The following is a 22,570-nucleotide window of genomic DNA, read 5'->3' on the forward strand; positions in this document are numbered from 1 at the left end:
TATTATATAGGATGGCCTTAGAAAACATTAGTGACTCCCTATTGTATGCTACCAAGTGAAATGAGACTATAGACAAGAGGAATCTTGGATTATAAAACCACGCCCAAAGATACACAATATGAGTAAAATTGATCTAAATTTTTAATACATTCTCACCAGAGTTCCTCTTAAAAGAATGACAGTTTTATAAAACTAGTTAAAATTCTCATGGAAGAACTAGAAATGATCACATTTTCTTTGATAGACTTATGCAAATTATGAGTAAACCAATACATCTAGGAAGAAGAAAATTCATAAATCTGGGGCTTAGATCTGTAGCTTTCTTTATCCGTGGTTCTCTAAAAGATGGAGTCTGTGACAAAGTTTACATGCTCAGGCTTTATTAATAAGTGCAATCCTAGAGCAGAAGGTCTGAGGCAAAAAGGACAGTGGGGCAAGGAACGAGGGATGATCTGTAGACACAAAAATTATATAACCAAGCTGGCCATAACTACATAAGAAACACAGCGGATGACTTGGTTCACAGTGTTTTCCAAACAGGTCTGCCTCAGAGCAAATCTCTAGGGCAAGGTCCTGCCGACATTTTCTGTAAAGGGCCAAACAGTAAATATTTTAGACTTTGCAGGGCATAGGGTCTCTGTCACAATTACTAAACTCAGGTGTAGCATGAAAGTTGTTAGATATAAGTAAATGAATGGGCATAGCTATGTTCTAATAAAACTTCACTTACAAGATTAGGAAGCAGACCAAACTGGCTCTTTGGCTGTAGTTTGACACCCCTGTTTCAGAGGGAAAAGGGAGAGAAATTTACTTGCTCATTCTTTTTTTTTTTTTAAATATGTTATTGATTTTTCACAGAGAGGAAGAGAGAGAGACAGAGAGTCAGAAACATCAATGAGAGAGAAACATCGACCAGCCGCCTCCTGCACATCCCCTACTGGGGACGTGCCCGCAACCCAGGCACACGTCCCCAACCGGAATCAAACCCGGGACTCCTCAGTCCGCAGGCCGACGCTCCATCCACTGAGCCAAACCGGCTTCGGCTACTTGCTCATTCTTTCCTGTCTTCCTTCTCTTATTGGTTAAAGTTCTCACTATTTGAAGCTTTCATACTTCTAGATTTTTGTCACTTGCCTCTCCAGATAATTCCTGAGGAATCAGATTCTACACACACCAGTGTGGTGTATCATTTGAGCTTGCAAATGTTGGGGGAGCTATTACTTTTATAGGTCCATTCTGTTTGTACCTGGTTCCAAGAACCACTGTGGCTACCACCATAGTAGCAGAGGCTAAGATGTTGGGGATAAGGGACAATGCTGTAATCTCAGGCTGTCTATTTGGTCAAGCAGCCATGGACTGGGGACTTGTACCCTGGTAGGGTTGTTTCAATCTGGGAAACTACCTAAACTGAGTCTGGTAATGTACCCTATTTAAGGAAGAAATAAAAATCTCCATAAAGGATATGTGAGAAGTTCTGATTGAAACATATCACACTTACGAGCTTTGTTTTAAAATTTATTAAATTCCACTCTAAAATGGAAGGATTTTCCTCATTTCTTAATGTTTGAGCCTTAAATAGCTACTGAGAAAATTGGGATACAACCAACATTTGAAAATAATAACCAAGAAGACATAATTGTCCTCCCAGGGTGCACTTGGGATGCTATAATCAGCAGAAGAGTTAACTGATGTGTCCACATCAGTGGGCCAAACCCAGGTATTGGTGTCAAAGATTCTAGGTTCAACTCCTGGTTTTGTGTCATAGATCAGTATGACCTGAGCCTGTTTCCTTGTTTATAGAATAGAAAATTAATACACATGGCTATGAGGATTAAATAGCATGGTAAGGAAACGGAAAAACACAATGCCTGGCACACATAGCCATCTAATAAATGGAAACTATTAGCTACTTCGTGTGTGTGCTTGATAAGGCTACTCTCATGCTCACCTTGAGCCTCTTGAGAAGAAGCTTCCTGTGGTTGACTTAGTTGGTCGTCATGCCCACTGCTATCATGAACAACTGACTGTAAATATGCATCAGGGCTGACTTCTCTGTGAGCTTCACTTTTTCCATTTGTCAAATGAGCATAATTTATACCTCCTTATAAACTTTTATAGGGACTATAAATGACTTAATAATGTTTGTGAAGTACCCTGTTCAATGTTTCATATATAGTAGGATTAACTCAATGGTAGTTACTATTATTACAGTTATAATTTATAATTCATCTCATATAACAAAATCATTCACTGTTTAGTGTCTGTCTTTTCTCAATAGCTTCTCCTATGTAGATATTAATGAGTCAGGAACAAAATAGCTAAATCTGGGAATTTATTAGTTTTCTGTTTCAATCCTTATTAGAGTTGTCTGATAATATCAGTACCATCATGAGCATTTTACTGTGTAGTGAGCTAAACAGCATTTTGAGACGATACAGGCTCTGACTTCTAGGAGCTTTCACAGGATGATGCTGTGATGGTGGGAAAGGAGAGTAAAAGCCCCCTTGATTTTGAACACCAACTGCCTTCCAAACATTCTATTGGCTTGCTTTACATATAGTTAATCACCAAAACAATCCTATAGGTAGGCACTATTACTAGCATTTCCAGTGTACTGATGTTCAGAGAGTTTATGTAATTTCCCCAAATCTACACAGCTATTTTATGCCAAAGTTGAAACCCCAAGTTGTCTAGCACCAAAGCCCTTGCCTTTTAATCACTCCACACTAAGCTTCTGCATGAGACTAGAAGTCATAAAAATTTCCTGTTCTGCCTGGGCAGTAAACTTGGTTTATGACCTTAGCAAATCATATACATTTTTAAGCTTCAGCCACCCCTAAAATTAGGTGGTTGTATTATCTGAACTTTATTCACTCGAGATCTACAATTGTGTGTATATTTATTAGAAGAAATGAATATAATGATGATGATAAGTGCATCTGTGGCTGGGAAGGGGTGGAGGTCAGGTATCATTGGAAAGAGGGGATAGACAAGGTATGCCCCCCTCCCTTCCTATCCCTCTCCTTGTACACATGGCCTCAGTAAGCTGACAAGCTTATGCTGTTCAAACAAATTAGATCACATCACTCCAATATCTTTCCATCTCACTCCATGCAAAAGGTCCTTGGAATGGCTTATCACAATTCCTGTTACCCCACCATCTCTCTGCCTCACCTCCAGCTCTGGCCCTTGCTCACTCTACTTCACCATGTTGGCCTCTTGGCTGGTCCTGGAACACACAGGCACACTCTTAGCTCAGACCATGCGACTTGCTGTTCCCCTGTTTGGATATCCTTAAGACTAGGCCACCCAGCTCATTGGGAATCTTTAAGGAAAAAGCTTGCTCCATGGGGCCTTCCTGGACCTCTTGTTTAAAATAAAAAACCCACCCCTCCTTCTTCAGCAATCCCTATACTGCCTCCTGTTTAATTCTCACTATAGTGCTTATATCATCTAATACATGACACCTATAACTTTTTTGTTTTTATCAAGTGCTTATCTCCCCTTCAATAGAGAGGGGAAAGATTTCACCTTTATTGGTCACATGCTTTCAACAATCCTAGCACATTTTTTAATCAGTGAAAAATCAGCATTTGAAAAGTACATAAATATAGGATAAAGCCATATATATAAATCTCACATAAACTAATTTTGCAAAATAATATAACATTTGCCTTAATTATTAAAAATATCTAATGAGTATCCAAGTAAATATTAGGTGAAGAATGAAAGACTTTGTAGAAGGATGTCAAAGACAGTGTGGATGGGCATCTACCCATGAACCAGGTCACAGTTCAATTCCAGGACAGGGCACATGTCTGGGTTGTGGGCTCAATCTCCAGTAGGGGACATGCAAGAGGCAGCCAATCAATGATTCTCACTCATCATTGATGTTTCTTTCTTTCTTCTTCTTCTTTTTTTTTTTTTGTTAATCCTCACTGGAGGATATTTTTCCATTGATTTTTAGAGAGAGTGGAAGGGAGAAAGAGAGACAGATAGAAACACTGATGTGAGAGAGACACAAGTCAACTGGTTGCCTCCTGCAAGCACCCTAACTAGGGCTGGGGAATCTGCAACCAAGGTACGTGCCCTTGACCAGAATTGAACTCAGGACCCTTAAGTCCTCAGGGGCTGACGCTCTATCCACTGAGCCAAACTGGCTAGGGCCACTGATGTTTCTATCCCTTCCTCTCTGAAATCAATAAAAACATATTTAAAAAAAGAATTATCTGCAGATTTCAGTTTTTCTATCAACAACACTCAAAACTAATTAAAATTTATGTGCAAGCAAATGCTTAAAATCCTGTTTACATATTCAGTGGAAGTTGTATATCATGGCTGTCAAAATCATTAAAACATCCTTAAACTAATTAACATATATTATAGATTAACTTCATATTGCAAAAAAAAAGAGTAAGTCACCAAAATTTTTTTGAGTTAAATTGCATGAAAATTATCATGGTTTGTTGCCAAAACCAGTATTGGGAAACAGATTTGTTATGATTCCTGGTAGAACTTCTGACTATTTTAATCAGTGGTCCCCAAACTTTATGTACATAGTTTAAGCCTAACAAAAGCAAATCACCTCCTATCTTATTAAAATGCAAATTCTGACTCAGAAGGCCTGGGGCAGGACCTGAGATTCTTCATACCTTAAAAGGTGAAACTGATGCTGGTCTTTAGTCATCTTAAGTGGAGCCAAATTCCTAGTGCATCTGCCTTCTCCTAATATTTCCATTATGAGGTCTAATGAACTTGAAATAGGAGAGACATTCTCTCCAGAAGCTTCATTGACCAACTGGTGTCATTAGTGCAGGAATGAAACAGATGCTTACTGTTATGGATGCCACTTCAGCTGGAGAAACAACTGGGAGAGGACTGGGCCACAAGAATTAGGCACCTCTGATGTCTATAAAGAGATATCGTGAGGCAGCCAAACTCTTCTCCATGTGGAGAACTTATGTCATTGTTGTAGCCTAGCCTCAAACAGACTTAAAAAACAAAACAAAACAAAAACAACTGTAATATTTTAAAGCTGTGTTTTTCTTATTTTCTAATAACACAGCAGAGAAAGGAAGAGAACTGAACATGTTAGTCCCTAAAATATGCAGTGAAATTGAATAAGGGATCGGGGGTAGGAAGAACTACCACAGATATATTTTTTACTAGTAAAATGACAAGCATAGGAATTGCACAGAAAATAACCCAGGCTTGCTTCTTGCCTCTTTTTGCCATTGCTGTCATTCAGCATGGCTCTTATAACCCTGGGCAGAGGGTATATTCAAGTGGTTCCACACACATAGGGCTCAGTTTTGCAGGTGGTGTGCAGCTCAGGGTGGAGTGACCCATATCCTGGCAGTAATTCTGTTGAATAAACATCTACCACTGGTCACCTCCCTGGAAGGAGTTCTGTTTCAAGTGGGCTTACCAAAGCTTTGCTAGTGGTTAGTGACAGAAACCTATTCTCATCCTGACCCGCATTGACAGAATTACGAGAGGATAGCAGGGTAAGATTTGTCTTTTTGTGCCCAGAAGTCTCCTTTGCTGGCATTCAAAGGGGATAATTAATTCAAATATATCTTCAGGCTACCATGGAACTGAAAGTAGTTAAGAAAAGAAGAGGGTGCTTTTTTATTTGTTTGGTTTTTGTTTTTGAATTCATCAGGGAACACTTTAATAAAATTAGTCTGTCTTGTCTTCCTCCTGACTTCTGGTACATGGTTTGAGTCTAACAAAAGCAAGTCCCAGAACAAACCATTACGGTAAAGGGAGTGGTAAGATAAAATCTTCCTGTCCCCTTCTAGGTTGGGTGGCACCAAATTCATCCTCAATTCACTGCATTGTGCAGTCTCAGATTCCTTTCTCCAGGCCCAGGGAAGAGAGTGTATTGGTCTCCATTCTCCAGAGTAACTAGGGTAACATTCAAACCCTTGGGAGCATCCTCTGAGAGTAGAATAACCTCAGCCTTTCTCATCTCCCCAGTTATGAAACCAGCTCCTCTGTTTCAAGGATACCTAAGATCTTAGTTTTATTTGATCCTTTAAACAACATTGGAAGTCAAGACAAATTAATTCCTCCTTATTTTCACTAGCAAAACTCATCCAGTGATTATTGTGATATTATATTTTTCCCCAGTAGAGCCAATCATGGGTCAGTGTTAAACACTGCACAATTTGGTATATTTTTTCAAGTAGTCTTACTTTATTCTCATAACAATATTGTCTTTGTTCTTAACCACTTTTTCCTAAGTATATAGGCTTTGTCTTTGTTAAAATTTCTAAATGTAAAGAACCAGGATTGGAGGATGAGATATGATTTTGATACAATAAAAGATGTTGCCATTTTTCTACAGAATTTTTCTTCTGAGTTTGGTAAAATAATAATAATAATTAATAATACTACTTATGATGTACCAGGGAAAGGATACTATTTCTCCACATTCCAGATGAGGAAGCTGAGGCAGAAAGGATGGATAGTCCAAGGCTATGTAGCCAAAACAAGTGCTAAAGCTAGGATCTGAACCAAGCAACCTACTAACAGCTTAGTCAATGCTCTTAACCTCCTAGCCGTATCTTTTGTCAACAATAAAACAGATTCATGTAGTACAACTGCTAGTCTCTATTAAATTACTTTATTCTTTCTTGAGTCCTATTTGGATGTGTAAGTTCTATGATAAAGTGATAAGGACTCTGGTTCTCCTCCTAATTCTTAATAATTTTATTATGTATCAGTGAAAATAGTTCTGTTTCTTACTTGTTAACAGATTTCATGACCACGTATAGAAAATCAATAGTAACTGTAAAGAGAACCATGGAAAATTTATTCTGGTATGTTTTAGGATTTGAAAATAGTGAAACAATTCAAATATGGGTAAAATGTAATTTGAAGGCTATAGTTTTACATGTCTTAGGAAGAAATTTCAATATCAGAAATCATATTTCCCTTTTATAGGCAGGGAGTGGGCATGCAAGCCTCCTATGACATACAAATATTTTGCTTAATGACTTACCAGATCTAGCGCCAGCTCTGGTTTATGAGCATGGCCGTGTCTGTTGCTATGTAGACAATGAACTGCAATAAATGTGTTCAAGGACATTAGATCACATCTGCAAAGAGATTCAGAGAATAACTACTGTGTAGTGTGGAAGGGAGTTGGAAACATTGCTGCTTAACAAAAAGCTATAGTTTTGTGGCTGTATTACTTCATCTTTCTGTCCTTTAATCTTTAACTAGGATTTGCAAATTCTTCAATTCCTTTGTCATTAAATTAGCCTTTTGAATTTACTAAAATATATCTTAGTATATAACTGGCTACCACTAGATGACAACTATGTTTGATTTATCTTCATAGACTTGACTTTCTTTCATTTAATTTTCATCAGGGCATATACTGAATGAATGTATTTTACGAAGCAGTAGTTGCTGAATTTTCATGTGCGTGTATGTGTTATATCTAGGAGCATACTTGTGTTTCAGGGTGAAAACTTGGCATTTTGAGTTTCAGTCAGAATTATTTTTTATGACTTAGTTATAAACCCAAAAAAACATGGCCTTATAATGTAAATGCTGACATTACCTTTACATATCCTCAGCTATAAATCAAGGTGTTATAAAACACCGTATGTGAAAAGTCAAGCTAGGTAAAATATTAAGTTAATATTTGTTGGGAAAAAGAGAAAAGCCAACTGGTTAAACATTTTCCATTTCAGTTCTGAATGGAATACACACCTTTTGGTTATCTTCAGTAACAAAACAAAATGTAAAATGACCATCACATATCAGTGAAACTGATGCGAAAATACTCTTTAAGGAAAAAAAGGATACTTCAGTTAGGGGGCTCTTATTTTCCAATCCAAAATCAAATCTCTGCATGCCATCGAGTGCTACTTCCCTAAGGAATTAAATTTCCGTCTAGTATGTTTTGTTGGAGATTGAAAAGGTACTCAGTTCTTACTGAGGGCTGTGAACGGCAAAGTGCATGTGGAGTCCAGTGAAATATTATGCCAGCAGAATTCTTATTGAACACTTGATGTCATATGTCATCTGACACTGGTTTTTCCATCAGGTCATTTCAGGATAAGGTACTACTGAAAAAGCAGAACCAACTTAGTGGGTGAACTGCTGACAAGTTTCAGGGGTTTGGCTGGCATTCCAAAGTTTATTTGAGTTAATCTTCATTCTCATTGGTCTGCAGAGCTCAGTGAACACTGGCTTTTCTGCAAACACGTTCACTGCTTCCTGATTGTACTGGTATCAGAAACACCACAAGAAATGTACTTGAGGGACAGATTTTTATAAGAATAATTTTATTCAGGTAAGGAAAAATTTTCTGTTAAAAGGTACAGAGTGTCTGTTTATTGTTAATTTGTAACACATGGCAACTACAGGTAGTGGTATGTAATTGGTGTGTTGATGACTTGTTCCTGGGTATTATTTGGAATTTATACTTTCTACAGTAAGGTTCCAAAGAATTCCCATTGATTGACTAAAGTATCAACAGATAAAATCAATTCCACAACAGCACCCTGAATCTGTAGAAATTTTAGTTGTATTTTTAAACCTAATAGATGATGACTGAACTGAGAAAGTATTAGGCTAAAAAGAAAACACAAAATTTATTGAATCTTAGGGGCTTAGGCTTAAAGGACATGATAAATTATATGATGATTCTCACATTCTCATATATTCTATGTCACCATTTACAATGAAAAAAACCTGGATTCTTTTATGAGGGTAAAGTGTATAAAGTTATAAAATTCTGCTTATGCTTTAGTAATGGTTATGTAAAATTCATGTTGTCTTTAGACAACTCTGCCTACGTGTGTCACCCTGCCTATGAGTTTGTTCAAATTATTATTTGTGGTTTTGATAATAGCTGATTGGTTAATGGCTGGCAAATAGAAACACACCTATTATTGGGCTTTGTTAGACAGAGTTGAGAACATAGTTTAATACCGGAAGCCCAGATGCAGCCTTTATCTTCCTCTTAAGGAAATCTCAAACCCAAAAGATCTCATTCCTCCAATGGAAAACAGGCGAGTCTGTGGTACCCCTTTTTGCCAGGGGAAAAGGGGGAAGGCAGCAAAGAGAGTTCCCTTTCCACTGATGGCTTGTTGCCGCTGACCTAGGCTACTTGCCCCACTGCTAGACCTGACTTCCTTCTGTATCAAGAAAGGAAATGGAGCAAGGCCCTGAACTGTGATATGTGAAGAAAAATTTAAAGACTAAGTAGGAAAAACCTGCTATGAGTGGATACAGGAAGCAAAAGAAGGAAGCAGGGCATGCCCATTTCTTCTGAAGATACAATAACACCCTCTGTTCAAATGTGATGCCAAAGATGCCAGCTTTTGTCAATCAGACTGGAGCGTGGGAGGGGCTAAAGCTTGAGCAGACATTTCCTTCTCTATGAGCAGAGATAGGAATGTCAGGAGTGAAGTGAGAAATGTTCCTGTCCCCAACACCACTCTCCCTTCTGACAACAGAACCCTTTGTATAATTTCCACACCCAGTGACTGTCCAGAACTTCCCTGAATACCTCCAGAAGCAGGACATCATATGGAACCCAACCTGCCTCATGACTTCCACCATTACTTTGGTGTTGTCCAGGAAAGAGCAAGTCTAATCACATAACTGATTTCCAGATATTTGTGACATTATTTCTCTCCACAGGCTCCTCTTCCCCCAAATACCATATCTATCCATGAAATCCAAGTGCACTGTTAAGATAGAACTAGGAAGTATCTTCTGAAAATGTAAGAAGACAAAATCAGTTTCCTCTGAGTACTTGCCCCATCATCATGTTGTGGAGAGGAAGTTCAGGTTAGCGACTGTGGGAAAAATGGTGTTGATTGGCAGGGTACCCAGTAGCACTGTGGGACTGTGCGGTGCCTCTCCTCCCCTCTCTGAATGTCTCCTTTTGACTGTCTTCAAAAATGAAATTCTGCACAGTCGGGAGGACTGGTGCAGAGTGAAGGCACTTAGAGCAAAGAAAATAAAGAGTCAGATGTCCCAGCAGCTTTCATTGCGTCCTGATTCTCACCACCCCCAGATCAACCATGAAAGTAGGAGGGACCAGATGAAGACATTTAAAAATTGGTCCTGCTCCACAGTGATCCGGATCAAGCTGTGGCTCGGCTGCTCTGAGGTGGTTTGAGAGGCTGCTCCTGGGGTCGGGACACTAATGTGGAAGCTCTGTTCCCCCTTGGAGACTTCTCTGACTCACCATAAACATGAGGTAGAAAGAACAAAACTTTTTTTTTCATTATATATAACTTAACATAAATCTAATGAAACTGAATTCCATGGAAATCCAACAGAAGTATGTATTCAGCATAGCCATGGCCACCTACTAGTCTTTCACATGGATCTGTAACTGAGGGAAGTGTGTGGGTGTTTGTGTGGGATCCATGCCATTCACTGGGTCTACCGTGAGATCTGTGTGAGTTAAGAATTCCATTTATCCCATAGGTTACTAGGGGAGAAAGGAAGTACACTAGTGTGCAGTGTTAAAAAACAAACACAATAAACCCCCTACAAGTGTAAAGGCCCACACTTTCAAAGCAGTGTGCCAGCTGCTGGAGAGTGGATTTTATAGACCTGGGACCTTTCTCTGAGGTGGATCAGAAATGACATATCTATTGCTGCATGGTCACTTATGTAACAATCATTTTGGTGGGGAATTACCTATTGAATGCTTTGCATGACTACTAAAGAAACATTCATAAAAAAAGAACAAGTGTAACATGAAATGTAGATAAAGTAAACTTACTCTTTAGCCACCTGCATATGACTTGGCAAAAGGTGAACCTCTCTAATCTCCTTGTAAGAATCTAAGGTCTTTCAAGTTCTTTAGTAACCTTGGGAATTCATTAAAAGCGTCAGGGTCTGTCACGAGGTAAGTGTTGAGTGGATAAGGTTGAAAGAGCAGTAGATTAAACTTCCTTTATTTCTTTTTCATTACATCACACAAATGTCTGTGTCCCCAGCCAAATACATTAGGAAAAAATAAAAGAGGAAACTCTAAATAATGATTGATAAAATGCCAAGCAACTTCAGACCTTTGTTGACGTTTTCTCTCTTAAATAGAATTCCAATGATTATATAACATGTAACTCTACAGTAAAGTAACTTAAAAACCCATCAAAACCCTCAAAACATACCAGAAAAAGTATATAAAAGTAAAGCATCATTTCCTTTGGATCAGTCATCTCAGAATGCTAGCTTTTAACCCAATAATTCTGAAAATTTTGAGAACCATTTTTATACTATCTCTCTGCAAGTATATACAGTTCCATGTACATTTATGTAAATCTCTTAGCGTGCCTGGACCATACAGTCTGGCACATGCCTCTTATCTAACAACCCCATTTTATGGAGACACTTGATCTAGAAAGTTCAATTCATTTGTCCAAAGTCACAGAAAGCTGGGACAAGAACCAAGATCTGTTTTCCAGGATAGCATTTTTTGCCACAACATCCTTCTGCCTTTTTCTGTCGTGGGTGGACTTAATTTGGGGGAAGAAAAAAAACTTTAAGTTATTCAAAGAAAAATCTAGTGAATATGATGGATTATCAACTCAGTGTAACGGAGCAAACACTTACTGGCACCAACTGTATACAAGGCATCCTGATAAGTGCTGCACAGGATACAAGAGATTTTAAAGCATGGGCATAACCTAAACTAATTCCAATAGATGAATTAAAAAACTGAGCTGTAATTATTATATAATTGAGAGTAGTTGCCTTTAGTTCCTGATTCTGTATTATATCCCTTCAATCAACAGGTTGGGATTTATAAAACCACCAGAGAAAGCACCCATTTTAGTTATTCCCTATCTGTTATATTCTTCTTTCAAATTCACAATGACAGGATTGGAATGAACAAAATTGTTAGCTTATGACAAGAACTGTGAATCTTTCAAGTGAAAATAGGACCTAACATTTTAAGTAAGGGTGCAATTATTATTTTCTGTAAAGACCGTTAGAATTTTGAGAATATTTGTGTACTGCCAAGTTGCTATGTGGATACCTTTGGGAAACAAAATCAACACATGCAATCTGTGGTGGCAGACCTTTAATCAGTCCTGTGCTATTCTAGTCTTTCAAATCTGGTCAGCTCTTCAACCTGCTGCTTTTCAAAAGCCTGTAATAAAGGCAATAAATACCTTATTTATCTACTCTTTCTGTTTCAACTAGTTTATATTATGGTGACATCACTATCCTAGAAATACAAGCTCATCATCTACATCTTTTCCTATAGTTTATGTAATACATGTCTTTTTATAAGAACATCTTACTATTGACCTATCACCACAGTTCTGAGTTAGTTTTCTAGTAATAGAAAACACGCATTAGATGTTTGGAACATTTTATCATTTTTTAATTGCCTTACTTATATGTTTAATCCTCATAATAATTTCCTGAGGCAAGTGTCACTAATTCAGTAAGAAAACTGAGGCTCAGAGGTAAAAATAAATGACCTAAGTTCAGGAACCTGTTCTGAGATTCAAACACAGATCTGTGGATCCCTATTATAATCAAGAATATACTTTGAAACATGCCTGGCCTTGGGGGAGGGGAGACTTGAGAATAAATGGTTAAAAAAGAAGTAGTAATTCATTAGAACTCCTAAATCTAGTGCTTGGCCTACCATGCTTTCCTAATAGCACTCTGAAGGATATACATGGATAGAACATCATGTCTGGCAAAGATGAGTACTTTATTAATATTTGACCACACAGTTTTGTACATTTCTTTGGGTATCTAAGATGGACTTTGTGGAAAACCTCTAAGTCTTTTCTTAGGTCAAAAGCTGCCTAAGTTGCATCCTTTTTCCTCTGCCTCTCTCTGGTTCCCATGTGGCTTCTAGGTGGGAACAGAATAGAAAGGAATACACTAATTCTTGAATGAGAACAGGGCCTGATTCTATTTTATCATGCAGGGAGGAAGCAAATACAATGAGATAAGTGTTTGTATTCTTTCCAAGAGAGAGCACATCCTAGAGCCTTGTGTGCCCCAATCCTTACCTTCTGGTATCCTTAAATTTTAACTCTTATCAAATCTTGTGAAAATTATTAGTCCAGGGACCAAAAAATGTCATCAGTTGGTTATTCTATAATTAATAGATTAAGAATAGTAGAAATGGAGATAGGCTAGTGCAGAGTGGGTGGGGTAAATGTCAGCTTCCCTCAGGGAGCATCCAACTCAAGATGTTGTTTTCCTTCATCTGGTGTAATTATCTTCTGGGTTAAGTAGCCTAGATATTCTTTAAGGTTAGGTGAATTCATTTCAATAGAGACAAGGATAAAATAAATGCACAAGAATTACCTCTGACCATACCCTTTATGCACTGTAGTGTAAATGACTTGACATGCAAGTTGAGATTAAATATCTTCAGAAAAGAGAGTCACTCATAGAACACTTGAAACAAATATTTTCTAAATCTGTGGCTAATGGATTAAATTATTATGGCAGTTTCAACTCTTCCCAAAGCTTTCACTAATGTTATGCCAAACTTCTAAACACATATGTCAAATCAAATTGATGAGCCCCAAAAGAGTTTCCTATCTATAATGTAGAAACAAGGCTTAATATACATGTGCTTCCATGAAGCTAGGCTCATCTTTTCATGTATAAGTATGGATCTTCATTTATTGTCCTAGTCAGAATAAATGGCTAAGCATGGGTAAAGAGTTTTGAAGTTGTGTTGATGATTTGAGATAATTATAGAATAAAACACATATTTGAGGCCCCAACAAATAAATATAACTATTTTATCACCACCTATATAATTTTTCTTGCTTATTATAGTTCTGTTGGTGTAATATTCAAGAGTGTGTTTAATATTTTTATTTTGTAAATCTAAGTGTGACAGATACTATTATATGACTGCCCAAAAGCTATAGCCTCTTCCTGGCTAACAAAATCCCAAGTTCATTTAGGTAGACCATGTATCAGCTCCAGGAAATGAATCATAACTGAACTATGTGGGATAATCCTTTTTGTTTTATCAGACACTTGCTTTCCCAGCCTTCCTTGCAGTGAGGGATGCCTTATAAAAAGTTCTGGCCAATGAAACATAAGAGGAGTTATGATGGGCTTTCCCTCCTCCTTTCCAATTAAAAAATAGTAGCCCTCTTCCACCTGCTGCCTTGTTCCTCCCTGCTTGAGATACTGAAATGAATCTGTGATTCCTTGAAGTGGTCATTATCTTGCAATCATAGGGTAATAAACCTTAGGACGCAGGCCTACACACTGTGGACGGCAGAATAGAAGGATGGCTGAGCTGCTGCACTCAACATGAACCACAACCTTCCAGAATAAGAGATGGTCTCTGTTAGTGAGATGGGGGATGTAGACAATGGCAACACACTTGCATGTGGCATGTAAAGGAGCCCAAGGGCTATAGCAGCAGGAATGAGGGACACAAATCTCATATTCCAAAAGATGACGGAAGGCAGATGAGAAGTTATCCAGACCAAAGTAGGTAGAAAAATCCTGTAAGGAAAAGACTAGCACATGCAAAGGCAGGGCAGTGAGAGAGAACATGGCCTGATCGCTGAATGCCAAGGCATCAATGGTAAAAGATGAGGGTAGAGATGGGGCAGCATCCTGATTCTAAAATGACTTTTCTGTCAGACAGAGGTTTTTGAACTTTCTTCCAATGATAGAGTGCTACTGAGGGACTAGTATATATTATATATTTTATACTCTAGAAGTTCGAGAGCTTGGAGACAAAGAAATATGTTTGGATGGGGAAGAACATAAAGAATGTAGTGAATTTTTAACCCTCTAAAAAATGTGCAGACTTCATTGACTATGTCTTTTTTGGCGCTAGTGATGTCCTAGGAAAAGGCCCTGCTAGTATCAACGGGAAGTTTTCATATGGGATCATGTCTCTGGATATGAAACCCATGAGGCCAGTTCTTAAGCTAAAGCATATATACAAGCTGGGATCAGGGCCCTCTCTGAGGAATAGCAGCTTCCTTCTAAATACAGGCAAGTTTCACACTGCATGACAGGTATCTGAGAGGGAGGCTCTTCTGGCTCACTTTGGGTGCTGACTCTGTATTCTCAAGGGCCACTGATAAGCAGGAATAGTGTAACCACAGGAATGCCTCCTGGTAACAGTCAAGTGGGCTGTACATTTCTGGGCTCTGGTTGATGTCTCCCCATCTGCTGCCAAGCTGAAGAAAAAGAGTCAAATTGGTTAAATCTGAAGTCTTGCCTATTTGGGTTGGCAGTTCTTAGGGAGTAATGGTGTACGCACACACACACGTGTGTGTTTGTGTGTGTGTGTGTGTATGTGTGTGTGTGTGAAAGAAAGAGTGAGAGAGAGACTCAACAAAGGGAAACATGACAGAATTTCCTTCCTTTCAAGGATGAATAATATCTCACTGTATGAATAAACCATACTTTGTTAATTTATTCACTCAACAATAGATATTTGGGTTGCTTCTGCTTCTTGGCTATTGTGAATAATGCTACTATGAATATAGTACACAAATCTCTCTTTGAAATCCTACTTTTAATTATTTTAGATATATAACCATAAATGGGATTGCTTGATATGGTAATTCTATTTTTAATTTATTGAGGAACCATTTTTCACAGAGGCTACATCATTTTGCATTCCCATCAATAGTGAAAAAGCACTCCTCTTTCTCCACATTCTCACCAACACTTAGTATTTTCTGATTTTGTTAGATTGTAGCCTTCCAAAGAGTGCAAGTGATATCATCTATTAGTTGTTTTGATTTCTCTTATGCTTATGGTAAGCATCTTTGCTTAGCCTGTTGGCCATTTTTATATCATCTTTGTAGAAATGTCTATCCAAGTCCATTGCCCATTTTTGAGTTGGTTGATTTTATTGTTGTTGAGTTTTAGTTCTTTGTATATTCTGGACATTAATATATCATTAGATACAGGATTTGCAAATATTTTCTTCCATTACATAGACTGCCCATTCTCTTTGTTGACTGTATCCTTTGATGCACAGAAGTTTTCATTTTGATGTCTCATTTGTTTATTTTTTCTTTTGCTGTCTGTGCTTTTGATGTTTTGGCTATTTGGGATCCATTAAGATTCTACATACATTTTGAGATGGATTTTTCTATATCTGAAAAAATGTCATTGGGATTGCATCAAATACATAGAATCATTTTGGGTAGTGGAATAGACTGAGCTGTGTCTCCTCAATATACATGTTGAAGCCCTAACTCCAATTGTAACTGGATTTGGAGATAGGTACTTTAAAGAGATTATTAATTTTAAATGAAATCGTAAGGGTGGCACCCTAATTCAATACAACTACTTCTAAGAAGAGGAAGAGATCCAAGGAATGCATGCACACAGAGAAAAAGACAATTTGAGGACACCACAGGAAGACAGTCATCTGTGAACCTAGCAGAGAGGCCTCAGGGGAAACCAAACTTGCTGATACCTTGATCTTTGACTTCTAATCTCCAAATTGTGAGGGGAAAAATTTATGTTACCCAGTTTGTGGTATTTTGTTATGGCAGCCCTACCAAACTAATTCAGGTAGTACTGTCATCTGAACAATATTAAGTTTACTTATCTATGAACAAGAGATACCTTTCCATTATTTGTGTCTTCTTTAATTTTCTTCAGTAATGCTTTGTAGTTTTCAATGTACAAGTCTTTTGCCTCTTTGGTTAAGTTTATTCCAAAGTATTTTATTATTTTTGAGACTGTAGTTAAATGAATTATTTTGATTAATATCTTTGGAATGATTATAGGAATAAAAATACAATGGTAAAAATTTCTATAAAATACAAAGGGTTCAGAGACTTCAACCAGGTGATCTAAGTTAACATCAATGGTGATGTCGCATTGAGAGTATGTACCCTTGATATAATGTGATGAAGATAACACTTGCTACCTTGGCCGTGTGCCTTGCTGCTTCCACAGAGGGCATCACAAATAGGCTATGTCAAGGGGCTTCGAGAGGTGGAGCGGGCACACAGGAACATCAGCAGACATATTCCTGAACTCTCGGGATAAACCATTATGAGATGCCTAGAAATAACTGAAAGACAGGCTGGGGAAGGCTGAGGTCCTATGATCATGAACTCGGGGACAAGAGCTGCTGTAGTTTGGATAGTAATGTTATTAAGACTCCACATAGGAAGGAGGCCTGGAAATATTCAGGTTATAGGGATAGCTACCAAACCATGCTTACTACAAACAAACTTTAAATAATCACCACCAGGAAAGGCCTAAGCAGAAACAATACAGGTTTCTTTGACACAAGGAGACACTTCTGTGGAGTAACAAGTGAGTCATAGTCCTGCCTGGCTGGGGTTCATTAAAAGGTAAAGGGATTGGTATGAATGCTGTTACTTAACTGTCTTGAGAAGTAGGTGATAACCAGCATTAACAAGAACGTTTTGCAATAATACACTTCACTTCTAAGGAAACAGTGACCAGTCTTCTACACACCACTACTTAAAAACAGTCATAGGCTTTTATTGTGACTCTAAATTTATTGATTCCTTTCAGGTGGTCATATGGCAAAGTTATCTTCAATTTGTTTATTCCAAAACCTTACAAGTTAGGTGGCTGGTATCGATGGTAGCCACTTACAGCCTGGGCCAAGGAGTTTGAGAAAAGAAGTTACAGTGGGAAGCACAGGGACAAAAGAAAATTAAACATAATGCACACACACATACTTTATCTTGATACACTGAAAGAAATTATTTCTCATCATTTATAAATCCTCTCTGAATTAAAAGTATTGCAGGTAAACAAATGAACAAATAAGGAAAACAAATAAAAACTCATAGTCACAGACAACAGTATATTGATTACCAGATGGAAGAGGGGTGGGGAGGGTAGTAAAGGGTAAAGAGGGTCAAATATATGGTGACAGAAGATAATTTGACTTTGGGTGAAGGCCATACAATGCAATATACAGATCATGTGTTATAGAAATATACACTTGAAACCCATAGAATCTTATTAACCAATATCACCCCAATAAATTTAATTTTAAAAGTATTGCTTATGGACTGCTCCTTAGGAAAATGAATTAGTCTTCCAATTATAGCTTTATGAAACCTCAAATTCTGCAATGAATATTTTTAGACATTAAGAATCAAATCGATTCAATCACCACTACACTAAAAGTAACAACTTTTATAATTTTCAGATGAAATGGCTTCTTTCCAAAATCTTGTTTTGATAAAATACTTCCTTGGTGGTTCCCACTGACTTTTCTCCTCCTAGGCTGAAGTGTTTTGAAATAAAGACCTTTGTTTCATCTTGACATATTTCCCATTGCTTTACACTTAGTAGGAACTTTGATATGGCTCTGCCACATCTCATATTGCTTGCGCTTGGTAGGAACTCCATTACTAACTGAATCACTGAGAAAGTGGCAGTGCTTGCCTCGTAGATAGTGAAATTCTGTTGTAGTTTTCTCTCTTCTTCCCAGAGTTTAATATTTATGTGACTTTGAAATACATTGAGTTTTATCTGTGGAAATATCAGGATTCAGTTTACAAATGTTGGAACTGCTGAAGTTTAATTAATGAGTCATAAGGAGTTGCCTTGAAAAGCAAGACTACTTTTTTAACAACTTTACTTTGAAAATAGGGTAAAAGGACCTCCATAAATATTTTTTAAAGAATTTCAGGGATATAAAGAAACTAAACTTAGGGAGAAGCAGTAGATTTGAAGCACATCCTTTATTATTTATCAAGGGAAGTTGGATACTGCTCTGAAAAAAAATTGCATCAATGTAAAAAAAGTATACACTGAAAAAAGGTATACACTGACATTGCTCTTTGGTCCTTGACTGCCTGTCTTAGCACTCTTGCACACAGTACATCATTGAGAACATGTTTTTCAAAAAAAAATTTTTTTTTTCACTTTCAAGATAGTCCTAGAAACAAGTTCATCATTATTTCTGGAAGAAATTAAAACTAATAGAATTAATATTATTCTTCCCTATACTGCCTCTGTACCTTGAATAAATGAGGGTGCTTACAACTGAACCAACTGCCATGGTTACAGGCAATATGTGTTATCTCCTCAAAGTAAAAAACAAACAAACAAAAAAACAACAACAACGGGGTAATTTAAGGTAAATATTACCCTTCTTTTAGGATGAACAATTCTCTCATGACTGCACCCCATTGAAAACAGGAATGCATTAAGGTCCAGGTTCTCTCCCACCCTCCCACCTCACTCACAAATGCACACCCTTGATGCCTAATGCTATTTTCATCTCCAGAGGACTAGGTGGTTTCCGGTATATGGGGTTGGGAGCAGGTTCAGAGTTGTAGACACAAAGAAATCAAAATCTGTGAAGCCTGTAAAGTTATATTTATTATTAATACATAGTTGGTAAGCATTGGTATTGTCATTGGCACCAGATAACTGAGAGCTAATGCTTTCGATGTTGCAATAGCTCACACGAATAGTGTTGATACTACTAGCTCACAGGAACAGTGTTGGTACTAACAGTGGTGCCTGCTTTTCCTCAACCATGCCTCTCTCCTCAGGGCCTGATGGGGAGTTGGGTATTTAAGCTCTGTGGGTAATGGGCTGGTCTACACTCAATCTTACTGAGTTCATCTCGAAAGCATGTAGTGAGAGTCTGTTGTGGGCCAGGTGGTCGCCTAGATTCTGGAATTACAAAGATGAAAAGATGAACAAGTCTCTTCCCTCTTGGAGAGTTGAGCCAGATGATCAGTATTCTTTCCAAGGACAAAAGAGTGACTTCTGAAACAAGACTTCTTTATATTTAGGTTTTACATAATAAAATATTGCCGAGAGGAGCTTATTTATGTATAAAGAGAAAGGCTGCAGGTGTGAGAGACCATGATCAACTAAATGTTTCAGTAATCCTACAGGCTGAAGGTAGAATCCTATTTCTTACTCTATAATTTTTTTCATATATTTTAGCCCATATTTCATGTTCCCTTATGTTCCCTTTTGGTTTATTTTTTCCTACATTCTTTTTTTTGTCCCCCTGATAATATATCTATAGATGATTTTTAGACCCTCCCCCCTTTTCTCTCTCTCTTATTTTAGATAATTCCCTTGGTAATTGCAGCTATGTTGAAATTGGAATTGAAATAGGGAAGTTAATGTTGTAATTCATTACTAATGAGTTCATACTTTTCTTTGCATAAGAAAGATATTAATGGCATGAACTAAGCTGGCTGGTTTGCTCTCTGGAAGAAAGAGGTTTTATTTCTTGATTACAAATCCAGCTTTTGGGCAAGGGTTGCTGTTTTGTACAAAGCACATTTTAAGCCGGATTCTGTTGTTGTGCAGGAAGCAATCCAAGGTTTTAGGTAAACTGGTCAGTACCAGATCTTGGTGGAGATGTATTTATTCTCTTTCTGTTGGTTTAGAGTGGACTGGTCAGACTTTCAAAAATTTCAATCTTCAGATTTTAACTTGGGCAGAGAATCTTGCTGTCCTGGCAGTGAAGGAAGAGAAGCCATTGAGAACTGGACAAGTAGTCCAACAACTTAGCTTCCATTCCAGAAGTCAGAGATTTTTAAAGAGCTATCTAGGAGAATTTTTATACTGATGTAAAAATTTTCAGTGCAATTAATATTAATGCCAATTGCTTTCCTTTGTCAAAGTGTGACAAGTTTTTATTTTGTCCAAAATAACACACTGTTGACTTTTTAGGCTGCTCAGACTTTTTAGGCTGGCCATTTTGATTTCAGAAGGCCTTCTGTCTCTTTAGTTCATCCCAACATTATTGAGATTATTTTACTTTCTTCAAGGATTTAAAAAGGGAAAGTATAGTGTAAAAGTGGGCCTGCCTTTTTTGCCCTTTTAGGCCATAGTGACTATGGTTCTGGGGTTTGCTTGTGACAGTAGTTCACCTGTCAACTTGGAACTGGACATGAGCCAAGTATGAAGGAGGTGTACCCATCCATGGAATGAAGAAAAATTATGAATAGCCAGAGTTTGGGCTGAATTGTTAGAAGTACATTTTTTGCAAAACTACTTTAGATCACAATTTTTAGAGCCCTAACGTTTCACTATGTCAGTCTCTGCTTATTGAGTATAATTACTGTGAAAGGTGTTAATCAGTTTCAGGAAGGGGAGTGTTTGGAAGCCTAGTAGGTTGGTCTCTCAGGGTTTTACAGAGAAGTTAGTTGTACTTTAGAGGTTCCACCTCAACCCAATATGAAATTTACTCCTGGCAGACCACATGAATAGAAAGTAATTGGCAGGATTCACTTCCAATCACTTCCAAGGAAGCTTTACAGCAGCGATATTCAACCTTTTTAATCTTAGGGCACACATAAACTAGTTACTAATATTCTCTGGAACACCAAAAAATGTATTTTTTGCCAATCTGACAAAAGTAGGTATAATTTTGATTGATTTATAAAAATAATAAAAACAATAGTAATTACCTACCCTTTTTTCTCCAAAGTGACTTTTTAAAAAATCAGGTGCCTATTCTTATATATAAGGATTACTTGGTACATCTACACGATGGAATACTATGCTGCTGTAAGAAAGAAGGAACTCTTACAATTTGCAACAGCATGGATAGAGCTGGAGAGCATTATGCTAAGTGAAATAAGCCAGTCAATGAAGGAAAAACACCACATGATCTCACTCATTCATGGATAATAGAGACCATTATAAACTTTTGAACAATAATAGTTACAGAGGCAGAGCTGCCTCACACAGATTGTCAAACTGCAGCTGGAAGGCTGGGGAGGGTTGGGGGGCAGGAGGGAGGGCGGGGTAAGAGATCAACTGAAGGACTTGTATGCATGCATATGAGCATAACCAATGAACATAAGACACTGGGGGGTAGGGGAAGCCGGGGTATTGTCAAGGGTGGGGAAAAAAAAGGAAACATATGTAATACCCTTTGTAATGCTTTAAGCAATAAAAAAAAAAATTAAAAAATAAAAAGATAATTTGGAGTTTCAGAGTAAAGATATTATTATGATAAAAAAAATAAGGATTACTGATACCAAGAATTAACCAATTAGATGCAACTTTATTATGTGATGTGACCAATAAGATGCAACTCTATTATGTGTCCTATATATGGTGTCCCCCAAAATGTATATATACTTGAACAACTGATCACTCATTTAATTTTCACTCCTTTTTGGATTTAACTGATTTGAAAAATAATGAGTGAAACCAGACTAAGCTCTGAACAAATAAAATGTATCCTAAAGTGCCACTAGACTTTTTTATGGGGCTACTTAAAAGATATAGTTTACGGTATAAAACCAGCAACAATCTATGAATTGAGGGTGCAGAAAAACCAAATGAAATGATTCTTGATGTTTGCAATTCCAGTGCTTCACATTATCAGCAGTTCCTGGACCAGAACTGTCATTGGTTTGAAAACATGCATTGACCCAAAGAATTATTCATTTCTGTAGATTATTTTAAATTTTGAAAATGAACTGTATGTATAAACACTAACTTTATAATCATTCAAAGTGTGTATATATTTTTTGGAACACCATGTATGTTTATGATTTAAGACAGGACATTCACAGCAGATGGCTATTGTTGTGTTGGTTGTTGTCATTTTTTTATT

This window comes from Myotis yumanensis, unplaced genomic scaffold (assembly GCF_028538775.1).
Source record: "Myotis yumanensis isolate MYYU_CA2020_CCGP unplaced genomic scaffold, mMyoYum1.0.hap1 SCAF_5, whole genome shotgun sequence".
NCBI lineage: Eukaryota > Metazoa > Chordata > Mammalia > Chiroptera > Vespertilionidae > Myotis > Myotis yumanensis.